A 15999-nucleotide genomic window follows, 5' to 3' on the forward strand; every position below is an offset into this window, starting at 1 on the left:
CCATATGAATGGTTTCACACTCTTTTGATAAGTTATTCATTCTGATTAACTCATACATCCTCCAGCTCTGGCTCAGTATGAAAAGATACCCAAAGAGGGGCACCTGGGTGGCTCAGTTGGTTAAGCACCTGCCTTCAGCTCAGGTCATGATCCCAGCGTCCTGGGATCGAGCCCCACATCGGGGTCCCTGCTCGGCGGGAAACCTGCTTCTCCCTCTCCCACTCCACCTGCTTGTGTTCTTTCTCTAGCTGTCTCTCTCTCTCTCTGTCAGTTAAATAAATAAATAAAATCTTTAAAAAAAAAAAGAAAAGAAAAGAAAAGAGAAGATACCAAAAGAGAAATGTTACCTGGAAGTATGGCTGGCTTACAGTTGTTAGGACACTGATCGAGAAGCTGATATGAAGACTGTTTTCCTTTGATGACAGCTTCCTGACCTCTTTCTCTTCCAGGGCCCAGATCCAGGTGGAAATGCCTCACCTACCTGGTGTGTGTGTTGACTTTCATGGCAAATGAAATTCCAGGTTGGAAACAAGAGGCACGTTGCCATCAATTTTATCTGTGGTAAGGCATGTGGGATTGTGTTTCCACTACCAAGGAATCATGTATTTCAATCTGGCCAGATATTTTATGATGTCTGTCCGTAGGAACTATGATGGACACACTCCAGAAGTTTTGAATGGACTTTCCTTTTTTTTTCCCCCCAGTGCTACAAAAATCATCACGTTCAGAGTAGATGAGAAAGAGACAAATTCAATCTCTTGGGGAGAAACATTCCAACCCATGGATAAGAAAAAAGGCCAATCGTTGAGCCATAAAAACTTTAAAATCATTATACCTGGATAATCGGATTCTTCTCTAGCACCTTAACTTCTGAACTTGCCCTGTGGGTGAGTGTTATTTTTTTTTTCATTGCTTTTCTCTTTCCATTCATCCAAACCGCACTTTACCAAGACTCTGCTTTTGTGGCAGGGCCCTTAAGCAAACGCATGAGCGCACAGGTGAGATGTGGGGTCTGAAATGAAGGGCTCCCAGTGATGGCGGGAGGGGTCACGTTCGAAACAGATCTGCTCCCCTCCTTCCCCAGACAACCCTTTTCCCCATGGATCACATCGTATCACTTCTCAGTCATTTTTCAGTCTCTAATTTTTTCCAGCTGTGAGCCAATCGGATGGCTGACACCCCTTTCATGTTTCTCACAGCGTTATCTGGGGATTCATTACTTAAGAAGTCATTTTACCTGCATGTATGTATGTGTATACACCCAGAGAATAAAGTTCCTCTTGTGCTGTTGGTATGATGTCAGGCGCAGTTTCTCATTCCCTTCTACAAAGCTTTCCTTCTTCTGATGCAGCAATTAGTCGACTATTAATAAAAAGACATTAGGTTATGCTTATTTATTTTTAAGGCATGACATCATTCCCTGCCTTAATGTCTAGCAATGGAGCAATTCACAGGTCTTTCCATTTATTACATCATGGAAGCAGATTGAACTTGGCAATTACCTTGTAATTTTCACAACAGTGTTGAAAGGGGTGCTGAGAGCAGGGTCACTTGCAAGGGTCTGAATAAACATCTATGTGGCTATGTGTCCTCTTATTTTGTTAAGTGAATTTGTACCCAGTGAGAGGTACCTGCCGAGCCCTGTTCAGAGTGCAAATATCTTCACTTTATTCCAGAACAAGGCTACAACTCTCAGTCTGAGAGTTTAGAATAGACTTGGTAATATCCAGTTAGTTAGCTGGCTGTCAGAAATCATCCAACAACGAAGGCGCACTAACTGGAAGCTACAAACCAGAGCCGCCGTAGGAGCGCAACCAGCTAAAACACTCTCGTAGATTCATAGACTTTTGAATGGAAAGGACTTTGAGGCTCGATTTTAGGCTTAAGGGAGTTGAATCCTCCATTACTGAGAACGTTTGATTACTACTGAACAGTTAGCAAGTGGGAAGACTGGCTTTATTTCCACTCTGATAATACCTCTGTCTTAAATATGCCACCTCTGTAGATGAATATTCTCTTTCCACAAGTGGAACTTAGCATACCGCACTTGAATTTATCTGGCTCTGCGTATTGGTTTAAGACAAACTGTCTCTCATTCCTGGAGGACAAGTCATGAGGATGCTTCTCACAGTGGATAACTTTGTACCTGTAATTCAAGGTTCAATAATAGAACTGTTCACGCCCTTGGTGTCAGTGCATTAGAGAAATGGAATCACATCACCTCCCCCCTTCCCCAAAGACTCCATACTTTAAGGGCACAGATTAGTCTTCACCGAAGGGATCAATTTCTTTTTCCCTCAACTCTCATTATAGTTGAGTGCAAAGCAGTGGCTTTATCAATAAAGGGTCTGATTATGTCAGTCATTAAGAAGATAATCAGATCTATTGCTCAGTGATGAAACTGCCAAAGGTCTAACTAATTGGATATAAAGGCATGGCCTTTGACCAAAGCCAGTCAAGAGAAACTTCTTTCTCACAATCATGGCTTCTGCTTATAGGAAGGCCTTACTGTGATAGGTAATGACCAGACCGAGAAACTGATCATTGATTACCAATATGAATATGTCCCTAGAATCAAGACTCAGATTTAAGACATAGATGGAACTATTTATCCAAGATTGCAAGTGTAAGGAAGGAAAAAGCTTTCCTTGACCCTCTTAGGGTCCCTGACTGGGCCTGGAATTTTAAACTGACAAAGACAGATTAATAGGAGTAAAGCACGCACATTTTATTGAATTTTCATGTGTATATGGGAACCTTCACAAAAGACTAAAGACCCGAAGAACTGACTAGGTCAGAAAGCTTTTATACCTTTTAGACAAAAGAACAGTAAATTTGTGAAGAATTCACAAGACAAAGTGGTTTGGGCTAAGGATAGTAAATAGAGAAGAAGTAACTAGAAAGATAAAGTTAGTTTAACAAGGTGTGTTTATGCAGGCTTTTTGGCCCCCAAGTTCCTCCTCTCAGGTGATAAGAATGTCTTCTTTCCTCCTCGTACAGGGAGGGTACGGGGAGTTTTATGACTTCTTTCAGGGAAGAAGGGCGAGGGGAGGAGATCAGAGTGGGCTTCCTGCTTCTGCTGTATTCTCAAACTCCTTCAGTTTATGGTATTCAATATGCCAAGGTGCCATATTTTGGGACGGTGTGTCCTGAACTCCATCACACACAATTATGTACCATGAATATGGATATGCTGGAAGCTTATCATCTGTCTTAGTAATCTATCCATTTAAAAGATTTGAAGTATTTTGAGTACTCTCCTTTGTTTTAGGACAGAAGAAGATAACTGTGAAATTATTTGTGACGCAGAAATACCACTTTTTTCATGCAGAATTCTTATTGCTCGCTTTATTGTGATTTTTTCCCATCCACAGAAGAGGAAGCACATCACCTAATATGAAGTGGACCCTCATGTATTTGTGAATGAAAATGTCAAGAAAATTCAAATGCGTTCTATTACTTAGCCCAAAGCCCCAGACAGAAAGCATGTCTATAACAAAATATAATTGGTTGGAATAACACGGGGAGGTCAGCGACAAAAATCTTTTTCAATAAGTTTCTGCACCATATGCATGGTCAGTGACACCATATGCTATGGTCTGAATGTTAGTGTCCCCCCAACAGGAGGTGGGGACTTTGGAGGGTGGAGCCCTCACAAATGGGATCAGTGGCCTCAAAAAAGAAGCTCCAGAGAGCTCCTTAACCCCTTCTACCAAGTGACGATACAGTAAGTCTGCAACCTGGAAAGGACTCTCATCTGACCTTGCTGGCACCCTGAACTTGGACTTCCAGGTTCCAGAACTGTGAGAAATAAATATCTGTTATTAATAAGCACCCAGCCTGTGACATTTTGTTATAGCAGCCCAAACAAATTAAAACACTACACATTGTACCATTTGTGGATCCCCTAGAACTTTGTTGCTCAAGGAGGGATCCAAGGAGATGCAGCCCATCAACACTGCTGAAAGCTTAGGAAAAAAACCAGAATCTTGGGCCCCAATCAAGACCCACTGAACCAGAATCTGCATTTTAACAAGCTCCCCAGGTGATTCATATGCAAGGTACAGTTTGAGAAGTACTGTTTTAGAGGAGTGATTCTCAAGCTTGGACAGACGTTGGAACAATGGAGAGTTTTAGAAAAAAATGGATGCCTGAGTGCCTCCTCCAAGTATTTTGATTTACTTGGCATGAGAATGCAGTCTGGGATTTGGGGTTCAAATGTGTAGCAGTCTTCCAGTCTCTGCCCTAGAGTAGTGCTTCCCAAATTTATGGGATAAAAAGCACCTAATGGTACTTCTTAAAAGTTCAAATTTTCAGGCTTCATCCTGGACTCACTATCTCAATATTTCCAAGACCCAAGTCCTGGAAGCCATATGTTTACTGGTGCCCCTCGTTATTCTGGTCATCGGGAACCTTTGAAAAATACTGCCTTAGGGTAGTTTGAACACATAGAGCCCAAGAAGTAAGTAGTAGCTCTGGAAACAATGTGCTTTTGGGATCTTCGCAGCCATAGCATTACTTTGTCCTCATTAGACAGCTCATTCATGAGGAACAAGTATGGATTTAGTGTACTAGGTTCACTAATAAATTATTTTGACTATTAACCTCTTTATTTTAGAGAGGGTCTTTGAATTCATTCTTTATCCATTCCACAAAGATTTATCAAAGTTGTATTTACTAGACAGTGTTCTAAACACTGAGGATAGAGTGCTGAACAAGACAGACAAAACCTCCATTCCAGAAGAGATTTAAAAAAAAAGGAGTAAACAGGATAATGAGAGCAGTAAGTGCTGTGAAGAAGTAAAACCCATGAATGTAATAAAAAGTGGCTGGGGGTAAAGGATGGTCTGCTTTAGATAGGTTAGTGGGGAAGCTTTCTGCCAGCTGAGATTTAAAAGACGAGAATCTCCGAAAAAATAATAACATCCAGGAAAAATGTGCTCAAGATGGAGCAAATAGTGAGTACAGAAGGCCTGAGCTGGAACAGCAAAGTGTGTTCTAAGAACAGGTCAAGGTTGAACAGGTCTAAAGACATAGGTTGGACATAGTTCAAGCAATACACTTTTAATTAAAGCGAGAAATTGATATTGAGCTGGTTTCGACTAGATTTGAGTTTTACATTTGATCCAACATTTTCATGGCCGCTATAGGGACCTGCGTTCTTTGCTTTATTTATTTATTTCTCATTAGCCATAGCTAATACAGATGGTTCAAGATGAACCTGCAGAAACACGTATGGAATCAGATCGTGCAGGTCATTACTGACCATGGTGTAGGGTTTAGATTTTACTCTAAGGACAATGGAAAGCCATTAGAAGGTTTCACAGGGAGGTGATATGATTTGGAGGCTCTTTGAAGAAAGGATTGGCATGGTTAAACTGGGAGCCATAAGTCCAACTAGGGAGTGTTGTAGTTGTTCAGATAAGAGGTGAGAGTGGCTTGGTCTAGAAGAATAGGGATGGAAAAAAATGCATCCATCTCCAAATGTATGCTCTACTGATAAATTTCTAAGAGTTGGTTTCCTTCTCATGAAAAAAAAAAAAAGAAAACTGATTTATTCTTACTGTGTTCATGGTTTATTTTATTATTATTATTATTATTTTGTGGAAGACTGATTTGTCTTTCCAGCCAGCATAAATAAATTCTTGCCAATTTGGGTGTGAGACCGAGGGAGGACTGTTCACTCATTCCTGATAAGCCTTTCACTATGGTTTAGTTAAAGATTTTCATTCATAAATCTCTAGAGTATTTGCTTTTACTGATTTTTTTTTCTAGCTTTGGTTTTGAAGCCCTTCTAATGCTCTTTGTCAATTGTGCAATGCTTTCCATGTGAGTGGAAGGAGAATTCATACCATTTTGAGTGGTTAAGTGCCTTTAAATGATTTAAAATGCTGGGAAGATATTTTAGAATTTAGAAGAAAGAGCTAAATAGCTCTTTGGCAAGGGGATTTGGAGAACATGTTATTTCCAGCTGTGGGTTAGATCCATATTTGGAAGGAGAAATTCTGACCATCAAGAATATCCTAGAATACATCCAGGTGTTTTTAAAAGCTGCAAAAAATATCGCAACTAAGAAGAATCTTTCATTGTTCCTTCAAGATGCCACACTTCTTCCTCAGTGAAAATGGATACCATGCATCGTGCTTCTGAAAGGACTCTTGGACTCGTTCCAGTCGGCCACAATGCAAAGCAGGCTTTTGAGAACATTAAAAGCAGGAAACTGGAGGGAGAGTGTGTGGGCACTTGCAAAGGTGCTAAAGATGAATAAGACTTAACTTTGTAAAGAAAGAAGTCTGGGGTAGGTGGTAGAAAATTCCATTCTGGAAGAATGAGGGTTATAAAGTGTGGGGATGGGAAGGAGGACTCAAGAAGTAATAAGCCATTACACTGATGGTGCTACATTCAGGGGTGTGGGAAGCAGGACTATGTCATTATGCCTCAAGTAAAATAGTTGCTCTTGGGACATGCCCGAGTTATCAGCTCACAAATGGTTATACTCAACATTACTATAGCTGGGTTGTTAGAGTACGTGCCGGGATTTTAAGGTTGACCTCCAAGAGGACAATCAGACAACACATTCCTTTGTGTTGCTTTCAGAGAGAGGACATGGGGGTGATTGGATCATGGACCATTCCAGACTGAAGACCGAATTAAGTCTGCTGGGCTGTGATCCAATTAATAGTAAAGCAATTCAACATAATTGACCCCAGAATAGTTGATTCAGTGACACATGGATAGGGCTTTGACAGCTTAGCAGTGAGATCAGGGAAGGAAATTAATATGTGATTTAAGTAAATTCAGGCACCTGATAGTTTAATAGACTTAGACACTTTCATCTTTTGTTATTGGATTGAATCTGGCCCAGTTGGGAGTTATTGAAAAATTGATTGCAATAAACTGGTCTCCATGATCTGCCACTTTGGGGCTCAAAGCTTCTTCCTGGATCACCTACGGGAAATGATGTAACAACAGCATTGGCACACACTCGTGTATTTAACTTACACAGACCAACCTTGTGTTCCTTCCTAGGAGGGTGGCTGTAAAGTGTGATAAATGGTGAAAAGTTTTGGAACCAAAAGCAAGACTTAGAAATTCCAGAAAGACATAGGTTGGACATAGTTCAAGCAATACACTTTTAATTAAAGCGAGAAATTGATATTGAGCTGGTTTCGACTAGATTTGAGTTTTACATTTGGTCCAACATTTTCATGGCCGCTATAGGCACCTGTGTTCTTTGCTTAATTCTGCAAATTGAGATACCTATTTGTTCTTTGGCTTTTAGATTCTGTGGTGTTGAGCTCTGTCCTCCCACACTCTGTGTGTGCATAGACGTGGTGTATGGGTCATGATATGGTAAATGTGAAAAGTACAGGTTTAAGTGCTTTTCACTAGCTTTTTAAATGTAAAAGTAATACATAAGTATAAGATTTCAGGCCATATGTAAGTAAATGAAGTAAAAAGTTAAAGAGTATTTTAAATTTAAATAGGAATTATGGAATGGCCTTCCTAAAAGTCTGTACCAATTTATACTCTCACACACAGTATATGAGAGGGTTCTTTGTTTTCCCTTGTCTTTGCCAAGGGTTGGTATGACAGTTCAGTGTGCCTCAGTCTATACTTGAGGTTATTTTTTGTTGTTGATTTTTTTAAAGATTTATTTATTTTTAGAAAGAGAGAGAGAAAGAGAGAGAGAGGGTTTTCTTCTGATTTCACTGATTTTCTTTAATGTTCTTCAGTTTTTATTTCATTAATTTCTATTCTGATCTTTATCACTTCCTTGGTTTGGCTTGCTTTGTTTTTATTTACTTTTTTTCTTTAAGATTTATTTATTTATTTGAGAGAGAGAGTGGGGGGGGCAGGGGCAGAGGGAGAAGGAGAGACAGAATCTCTAGCAGACTCCCTGCTGAGCACAGAGCTCAACATGGGGCTCGATCCCACGACCCCAAGGTCATGACCTGAGCTGAAACCAAGAGTCGGACCCTCAACTGACTGAGCCACACAGGCACCCCCCCTTTTTTTTTAAAATATTTATTTATTTGAGAGAGAGAGAGAGAGAAAGAACTTGGTAGGGGAGGGGCAGAGGGAGAAGGAGAAGGAATCCTCAAACAAACTCCCTGCTGAGCATGGAGCCTCACGTGGGGCTCAATCCCAGGACGCTGAGATCATGACCTGAGCTGGGTGCTCATCCAACTGTGCCACCCAGGTGCACCTTGGGGGTCTTTGATGTAGGTTTTTGGTTTGTTTTTGTTGTTTCACAAAATGGGATCACTCACTGTTCTCCAGAACCACCTGTCTCCCTTTCTGGACTTCCCAAACTGCCAGTGCTGGGGCATCCCCTCGGCCCTTCACTCAGCTTGGAACAGTTCTTCGTCGCTGGCATCTGCTCATCTTTCAAGACAGCTCAAATGAAGTTTCTCCTGACAAGATTTCTCTCTTCATTTTTTTGAGGAGAAACTCAGTTCACTCCAAAGTAACCATCTATCATATTGCCCTCAAAGAACTTACCGTCATATGAATACCCTTGTTCATGTATTTATGTGTTTCGTCTCTCTCCACCAGCATCTTGATATCAGAGAACCGTATACGTTTTACCATAGTCTTTTTTCAGCCTGTCCCAGTGACAGGCAAAGAACAATGAGGAATTTGTTGAATTTCTTGATGAACAGCTGGTCCATCTTATTCTTGGAGGCCATGAGTGCAGAGGAGGGAGGTAGATGGATGTGGTATTTAAGATGATTCCCATTAATACTGCAACTTCATATCCACTGGTTTTCTTGAAATGAACATGATGTCCCCCCCTAAAATCAGTGCACTTTGAAGAAATGACAGCTTTTCATGTTCTCTTTTTATGATGAAACTGGGGAAAATCTATTGACTTTTGAGACTCTTGATTATTTTTCCCTATTTAGTTCAATGCATCTTCCAAATTATAATTTGCACCAGGACACCAAGATAATTTGCTTGTTTTTAGAGGAAAGGGAGCATATTAATTTATCTGATTTGTGTATTTTTCTAATTCTTAAGAGAAATTAGGGGAAGATCATGGCAATTAGATATGACAGGAGTTTTTCTGTGGGGTTTGTTTTTTTTTTTTGTATGTGTGTGTTGATGTTGTTGTTGTTTTTCCTGATTGTGTAGAGCATGTAGACAATGCTGGAGAGTATAAAGAAGGAAATTTTAACCTGACATTAACTTTTTTTTATATTTTGGAGAGAGAGCATGCGTGAGTGAGGTGGGGGCAGAGGGAGAGAGAATCTGAAGCAGACACCCTGCTGAGCATGGAACCTGATGTGGCTTGATCCCATGACCCTGAGATCATGATCTGAGCCAAAATCAAGAGACGCTCAACTGACTGAGCCACCCAGGTGGCCCCTTACATTAACTTTTATTACCAAAATATGCCTTTTGTCTTAAGCTGGATTTCTCTAAAAACAGATGCTGAGATAAGGATTGGAATATAAGTCATTTATTTTGGAAGTAATCTCAGGAAACACCAACAGGAGAGTGAGGAGGCAAAAGAAGGATGGGAAGGAAGTCAATGTAGACTTTGTTAAAGAGCAGGTCACCATCTAAAGTAGAGGAACCGTGGGCAACTGTGGCCCAATCCTGCTGGAGCTGACGGTGACACCATGTAATACACACCTGCGAATTGTCCCACCTGAAAGACAGGTAAATTAGTGCATTCATCCATTTCCAGTCCATGATTGATTGAGGGTTGCTTCTGGGAGTGTTAGTTAACTGACCCCCATTCCAGTCTTCTGGGTCCTGCTCCAAGCATAGGCTGAGCAAGCTACCATGGCCAGAGAAAGTCCTTAGGCAGAGAGTCATGAGTACTTAACAATATGAAGCCAGCATGTCAGAATGTGTGTGCCAAAGAGACACAGGTGGGGCATCAACAGCATCTGCAATGCAATCATTAGAGTCAGGCTTGGGTAGACCCAGTCTGGCTCCAGGTTCCACCCTCCCCCACAAACAAACTGAACAAATACATGTGCTGAATATAGCATTCACAGAAATCCTAGTTAAGAAAATCGAATTCAAGACTGAGCAGATAAACAAAGATCACTGTTAGTAGATGTGGCTATGAGCCATGACTTCAAGCATGCTTGCATTGATTGGTTTGATCTCTTGTTTTCCCACGATCTACAATGAGGTGAACATGCCCCCAGGAACTTTTTGGTCCAAGGAGAGTGTGAAGTGGGACAGACCTGAATCCCACCTGAATCCAGGAGACCAGCCCAGCCAAATGCCATCTAAAGTAGAGCCACCCTAGTCTGCAGACCTGTGAGCAAGAAAAATAAATGCTTATTATTGTAGGCCATTGCTTTTCAGAGTTATATGTTATGCAGCATTATCACAACAATAGCTGACTGATATGATAGTAAAGAGGAAGATTTAATAGAGCAACAAGAACAATAGTCTAAAAGAATATAATTACAGGGGTGTCTCTGTGGCATAGTTGGTTAGGCAGCCAACTCTTGGTTTCAGCTCAGGTCCTTATCTCAGGGTCATGAGATCAAGTCCTGTATTGGGTTCCACACTCAGCATGGAGTCTACTTCAAATTCTCTCTCCCTCTCCCTCTGTCCCTCCTGCTTGTGCTCTCTCTCTAAAATAAATAAATATATCTAAATATATATATATATATATAATTACAACTCTCACAATATGGAGTAGATTTCACAGATCATTTTAAAAAGGGGGAAAGAATCAAATAGATGGCTTATGAATTATAAATTTTATTACAAAAATCAAAAGCTCAGTTATATGAACCAAGAGCAGCATGGGTACAGAGAAAAAGAATAAATTCACAAGCTAATATATCAGACCAAAAATTTGATCTGATGTTCAGCACAAAGAAAGAAAAAATAATTATGAAATAAAAACTAAAGCATGCTGGACAGAAGGGTGGATAAAAGGGGGTATGGAAAGTAGTGACAGAGATTAAAAAAAAAAATGCCAGAATTAAGAGCCCATCAAATGTTGAGCAGGACTGAATGAAAAAAGGCCATCACCTAGATACATTATGGCAAAATTTCATTAAAATGAGAATTTGAAAGGGAAGGAGAGAAAAAAACAAGGATATCTACAAGGAACAAAAAATGGATTAATGCTCTTATCAGCAAAAAACTGGTTTTAAAAATTAAATGAAAAGAAAAACTTTGGTAAACTAGGAACAGAGGAAACTTCATTAACTCACCAAAGTTATTCCTAGAAACCTATAGCAAACATTATACTTTAATAGTGAAACACTTAAATTATTCCTTCTGTAGCTTCTCAGTTTTAATTTGCAATTTCAAATATGTCATATATGTCTCCTAGCTAAATTGATATCCACCTATATAAACATTTTGAGTGGTTTTGTTGTATTTCGTTTGACTCATGGATATACTAATTTATTTAATCAGCCCCTCTTTAATGGAGATTCATTTTTTTCTGATTTATAATCAATACAGTGTGCTTCTGTGAATTTCAGTTGAAATTTCCCACATTCTTTCTAACTCTGGATGTTATCAATATCTTTAATATTGACTAAATTCATGATTGGAAAGTAAATCTTGTGGTTTTTTTTTTTTCTTAAGATTTTATTTATTTGACAGAGAGAGACATAACGAGAGAGGGAACACAAGCAGGGAGAGTGGGAGAGGGAGAAGCAGGCTTCCCGCGGAGCAGGGAGCCCGATGCGGGGCTCGATCCCAGGACCCTGGGACCATGACCTGAGCCGAAGGCAGCTGCTTAACGACTGAGCCACCCAGGTGCCCCTCTTGTGGGTTTTTTAAGAAGTATTCTTTGAAAGCCCTCGTGAAGCTGAAGAGTGTTCTTTGTTTATTCATTCAGCAAACAGTGTCTACCATGCACCATGTCTGTTCTCTGCACTTAGCATGTGTACATTACTGAAACAGACATAACTCATTGCCCTCATGCATTCTGTGTATTTTTCTTTTATGAGCTACTTACTAATCTGTTCATCTTGTTCATTTTGATTTTTAGAAACTAGTTATGCATCAGGATTTTAAAATTATTTAATTATTATTTAATTATTGTCACACTTACAAAAATGTTAATGTTCTGTGTATATTTCAGCTTTTATAGTTCTTTTGTTGCAGCTCAAGAAAGTTTTGATTTTATGTAGGCACATCTTTCAATGTCTCCCTATAGTTTTCTACCTACTCATCCTAGGATAATAGAAATAGTCATTCACATTTTCTTCTATGATTATTAAGCTTTTAACTTTAAAAAAGATATCCAATAATGTACAAAACAGATTTATTTGTTGGCTAGACCTGACCTAAGAACCTTGTGTATCATGAATTATGGTGGGTACATTTTTGGTAATGAGATAGCATTTTTCCCTATGAAGGGGTATGTTTTACTGCTGCATCAAACTTTTCCTGTGTTAAAAAATGGTGCTGTCAACAGGACAGCATCAAACCACTTAAACCAAAATGCTCCTCTTAGAAGCCAAGTTGCTGCCTGTAGAATAAGGCTAAAATCCTTAACAGACTCATTGACACTTCGCTTTAACTACAGCTCCCTGAACATGGTATGTCCTCTCTCCTAGATCCCTCAATGCATCATACCTTGCCTGAATCAAGTTTCTTCCCCACATTCACTTGGCTGACTCTTACTGTCCCTCAGATCTCAGCTTCAATGCCATCTCCTTGAGGAGTAAGCAACCAGTTTATAAATACATACCTACTAAATGCCAGACCTTCTTTGATCACCTTCTTTGCCCCACTCCCCAGCCAAAGCAGGTGACGTGCCACCTGTATGGTACCTGTATCACCCGTCACACTAAATTACAATGGCCTTGTTACTTGACAATAACAACTGCGAGGTAGGAAGCACCTTGTCTTGTTTGCTAGGGTGTCCCCAGCCTCTGACATTTACACCAAAGTGAATAAAGACAAAACAGTAAACCAGTAAGAATCAGGAGAAAGTATGAGATAATTTCATTTCCTGGAGAGTGAGCAAGGCAAGAGAAAATACGCCCATCCTTCAGAGACCTGTGCTATGGGTGGCTTTGAAAGAATCCTTGCTCTGATGTCAGAAGAACTTGTTTCAACTTGTGGCACCAAGATCATGGCACCATGATCTTAGACGAATAAACTTTCTCAACTCCAGTTTCCTTATCCGGTACTTGGCATAATGTCTACAGTCCTCAGATCTCAGGGTAATATCTTGAGCTCTTATTATGTGCCACTCATTTAGATGATTTCATCAATTAAATTACCTAGTGTATCTTCATGCCCCATGGTGGAGGAACTACCATTCTCACTAACAAACTGGAGAATTTAAGAACATTGGGCCCAAATGAGGACGTTGAGAGAATTAGTCTAGTAAGAGTACTTACAGGTTATTTAGTGAAACTTAAAGAGGTTAATTAATCAACTTGGTTCACACGTCCTTGAAAATAGCAGAGCCGTGATTCTGACCCAGAACTGGCTGAAACCTAAGCACATCACTTAACCATTATGTAAGGCTTACTTGAGTTGGGACGAGGCCGTCCTGAGTGGATGGGTTCTGTAAACTGTCAAACTCCAGGCTGGAACCAGTGATGAGGAGCAACTCATCTGCAGGACAAAGAAGGCAATGCTGTATCTGGTTGTGTGTTTGCCTTGGGGTGGAATGAATGCCTGGGATTGCAGGTCTGATCCAAGTTCAATGTGTCTGGCCCAAGGTTATTTTTGATTCAAGGCCACTGTGTCCTGGTTTCTATCAACACTGAAATAAACACCACTCTGCAATCTGCACCATTTATTAATGGTGTGACTCACTTAATGAGGGCTTTGCTGACTAACATCAATCTTCCTTCTAGAAGAGGCCCATCAAAGAATTGTTGACAGCGGCCAGCCTGGATCTACTCTGCATCAGCATTTGGCGTGTCCAGCCAGCCTGACAGCACCTTCTCCCCACAGAAGAGGGGAAAGAGGGAAACTTCAAGACATGATCAGCAGAAATGCACACACAAGTTTTAAAGTTTCTTTTATTGGTTTTCTCTGGATATTGTTCTTTCTTTATGTATGTATTTATTTAGTTTCTGGCAGCGAAATAGCCATTGATGGATTCCTCTTAAAACTTGATCATAAAATATTCTCCAAATGGGCAAAGGCACTAATCAAAACTGTGAAAGGAAAGGTTCAAATAAGGAAAGAAATAAATGAGATGAGGGGGATTTTTTTTTTTTCAGTGCCAAGTTCCTCTAATTTTGCATTCCAGGCTGACTCATAAAGGAAGAGAATACACTGCCTCCATGACACGTGTTTCAGTGTACCCTGCATCACAGAATGGTGGTGGTGGTGTCAAGTTGGCAGCATCAAGATGGTGATGTGGTTTCCCCAGATTCCATTAATTTGCCATTCTGCCTCTGTTCCATCATACACTGGCCAGTTGTTCTTGAAGAATTTTTGTTTTGTGCTTGCCACGAGAACAAAAGCCCTTACCCAGCTACTAGTTCTTATGTCTAGTTGTTGCCACTGTCCACACAGAGTTCTTGGAAAGCATTCCAGGCCAGACCCAAGTTTTTGTGGCTTCCTTTCAGAATAGCCTGTGCTTCTTGTTTTATGTGAGAGGCGGCTTGCTGCACCTTACCCACCCTGTCTTGCCCATGAGTAACACGTTTAGGCTGGGAGCTTGGAAATAACGATGCCACCTTGGGGACAAGCTTCCTTCCCCTTCCCACCATTGCAGCTCTGAATGAACTGAACCAGGAAAGCCAAAAGCAGAAAAGAAGTCTTTCTAAGCATCACAGTCAAGGGGAGGGTACTAATGAAATGTGAGAATATAAACTAGATATAATGGAAGGACAGCCTGGGCAGAATTGTAGCGCATCTTCCTCAGAAGGCAGTTTGGGCCTTGTAAGAAACTTCCAGGGGAACCTTGCTTCCCCTTTATAATTTCTGTTGCTTCTGGGCTGGAGGAGGCTGGAGATGAGGGGACACTGAAAAGCTCAAAGGGAATGTTTTATTTAGAGGATTCTCCTTGGTCATTATAGACGGGTGGAATTGCAGAGCTTCTGCGTGGCTCAAAGTGCAGGGTCTCCACAAACCAAACGTTATCACTCCAGTCTCCTGCATGCTCAGTGGCAGCACCTGGGAAGAAGTCATGTGGAATTCAGCTGGCCTGGCAGCCAGAATATCTGGGCATGATGCCAGGGACCAGCCAAGGCTACAGAGGCAGGATAGAGGCTTCTCCTCTATTGCACTGGGCAGTGGCCACCCACACACAGCAGGTGGCAAAATGCAGAAAAGCAAAGCTGCAGAGAGGGGGTGACCCTACCGGGATCACGATGTCTGAAGCATAACGAAGCTCCAAGTGGCTATTCAGCTTCTGAACTGGTGACCAACTACACCCCAGGTTTATATCGGAGAGAAAGACGCTATGGAATGGGGACAGATATGAGACCTGGACACTGTTCAAACAGGATGAAAATAAAGGAAGGGGAATAGTGCACTCCAGGGGCAGAGGAAGAATTGGTGGAAATAGTAGGAAACAGTCAGGATGTTGGTGTGTTGGCTGCCTCTTGCTGTTCTCCCCACAAGGGAGATGAACTTTGGCCCACACCTGACTGGGTTGTGAGCTGGAGGGAACACGACTCTTCTAGGAGAAACATTTTCTGCCTGTGGTCTTCAGTCAAAGCTGACTGAGAATTTGGGAACACGGAGCCTTGCAGGGATGAAACAAAACAATTTCCACTAGAAAGAAAACAAAAGCAGTTTTAAGGAGTAACCCAAGGATCTGGACTTGGTAGGAGATAAAACTTTGGCCCAAAATCCCCTTTGAAATACCTTCTATTAAGAGTTCTTTACCAGATGACGTATCCCAGTCTTTTGGGAATGGGCAGGTTACCCAGGATTACCTCCAAAGCCTGTTGTTTCAAACCACTTCAAGGCCATCATCCTTAACTTGAAAGAAGAGCTGGGCAGAGCATAGCAGCTGGTAGGTAAAAGATCTGGGGGGAAAACTATAGAGATGAGATTTTTGGCAATGGTTACTTATAT

The 15999-nt window shown here is 40.9% G+C and overlaps 1 long non-coding RNA gene across 1 annotated transcript; it reads right to left on the reverse strand.

Moving 5' to 3' along the window:
* Positions 1 to 9490: 9490 nt before the first annotated feature.
* On the reverse strand, positions 9491 to 13609 carry LOC141370709 (uncharacterized). The gene is made up of 4 exons (XR_012374977.1): positions 13487 to 13609; positions 10209 to 10282; positions 9744 to 9902; positions 9491 to 9658 (listed from the first exon to the last, which is right to left on the reverse strand). It is a non-coding gene; the product is annotated as an uncharacterized lncRNA (long non-coding RNA).
* Between the last annotated feature and the right edge of the window lie 2390 nt (positions 13610 to 15999).

Source organism: Callorhinus ursinus, unplaced genomic scaffold, assembly GCF_003265705.2.
Source record: "Callorhinus ursinus isolate GAN/ISIS: 27379988/994484 unplaced genomic scaffold, GSC_fseal_2.0 scaffold43, whole genome shotgun sequence".
In the NCBI taxonomy this organism is placed as follows: domain Eukaryota; kingdom Metazoa; phylum Chordata; class Mammalia; order Carnivora; family Otariidae; genus Callorhinus; species Callorhinus ursinus.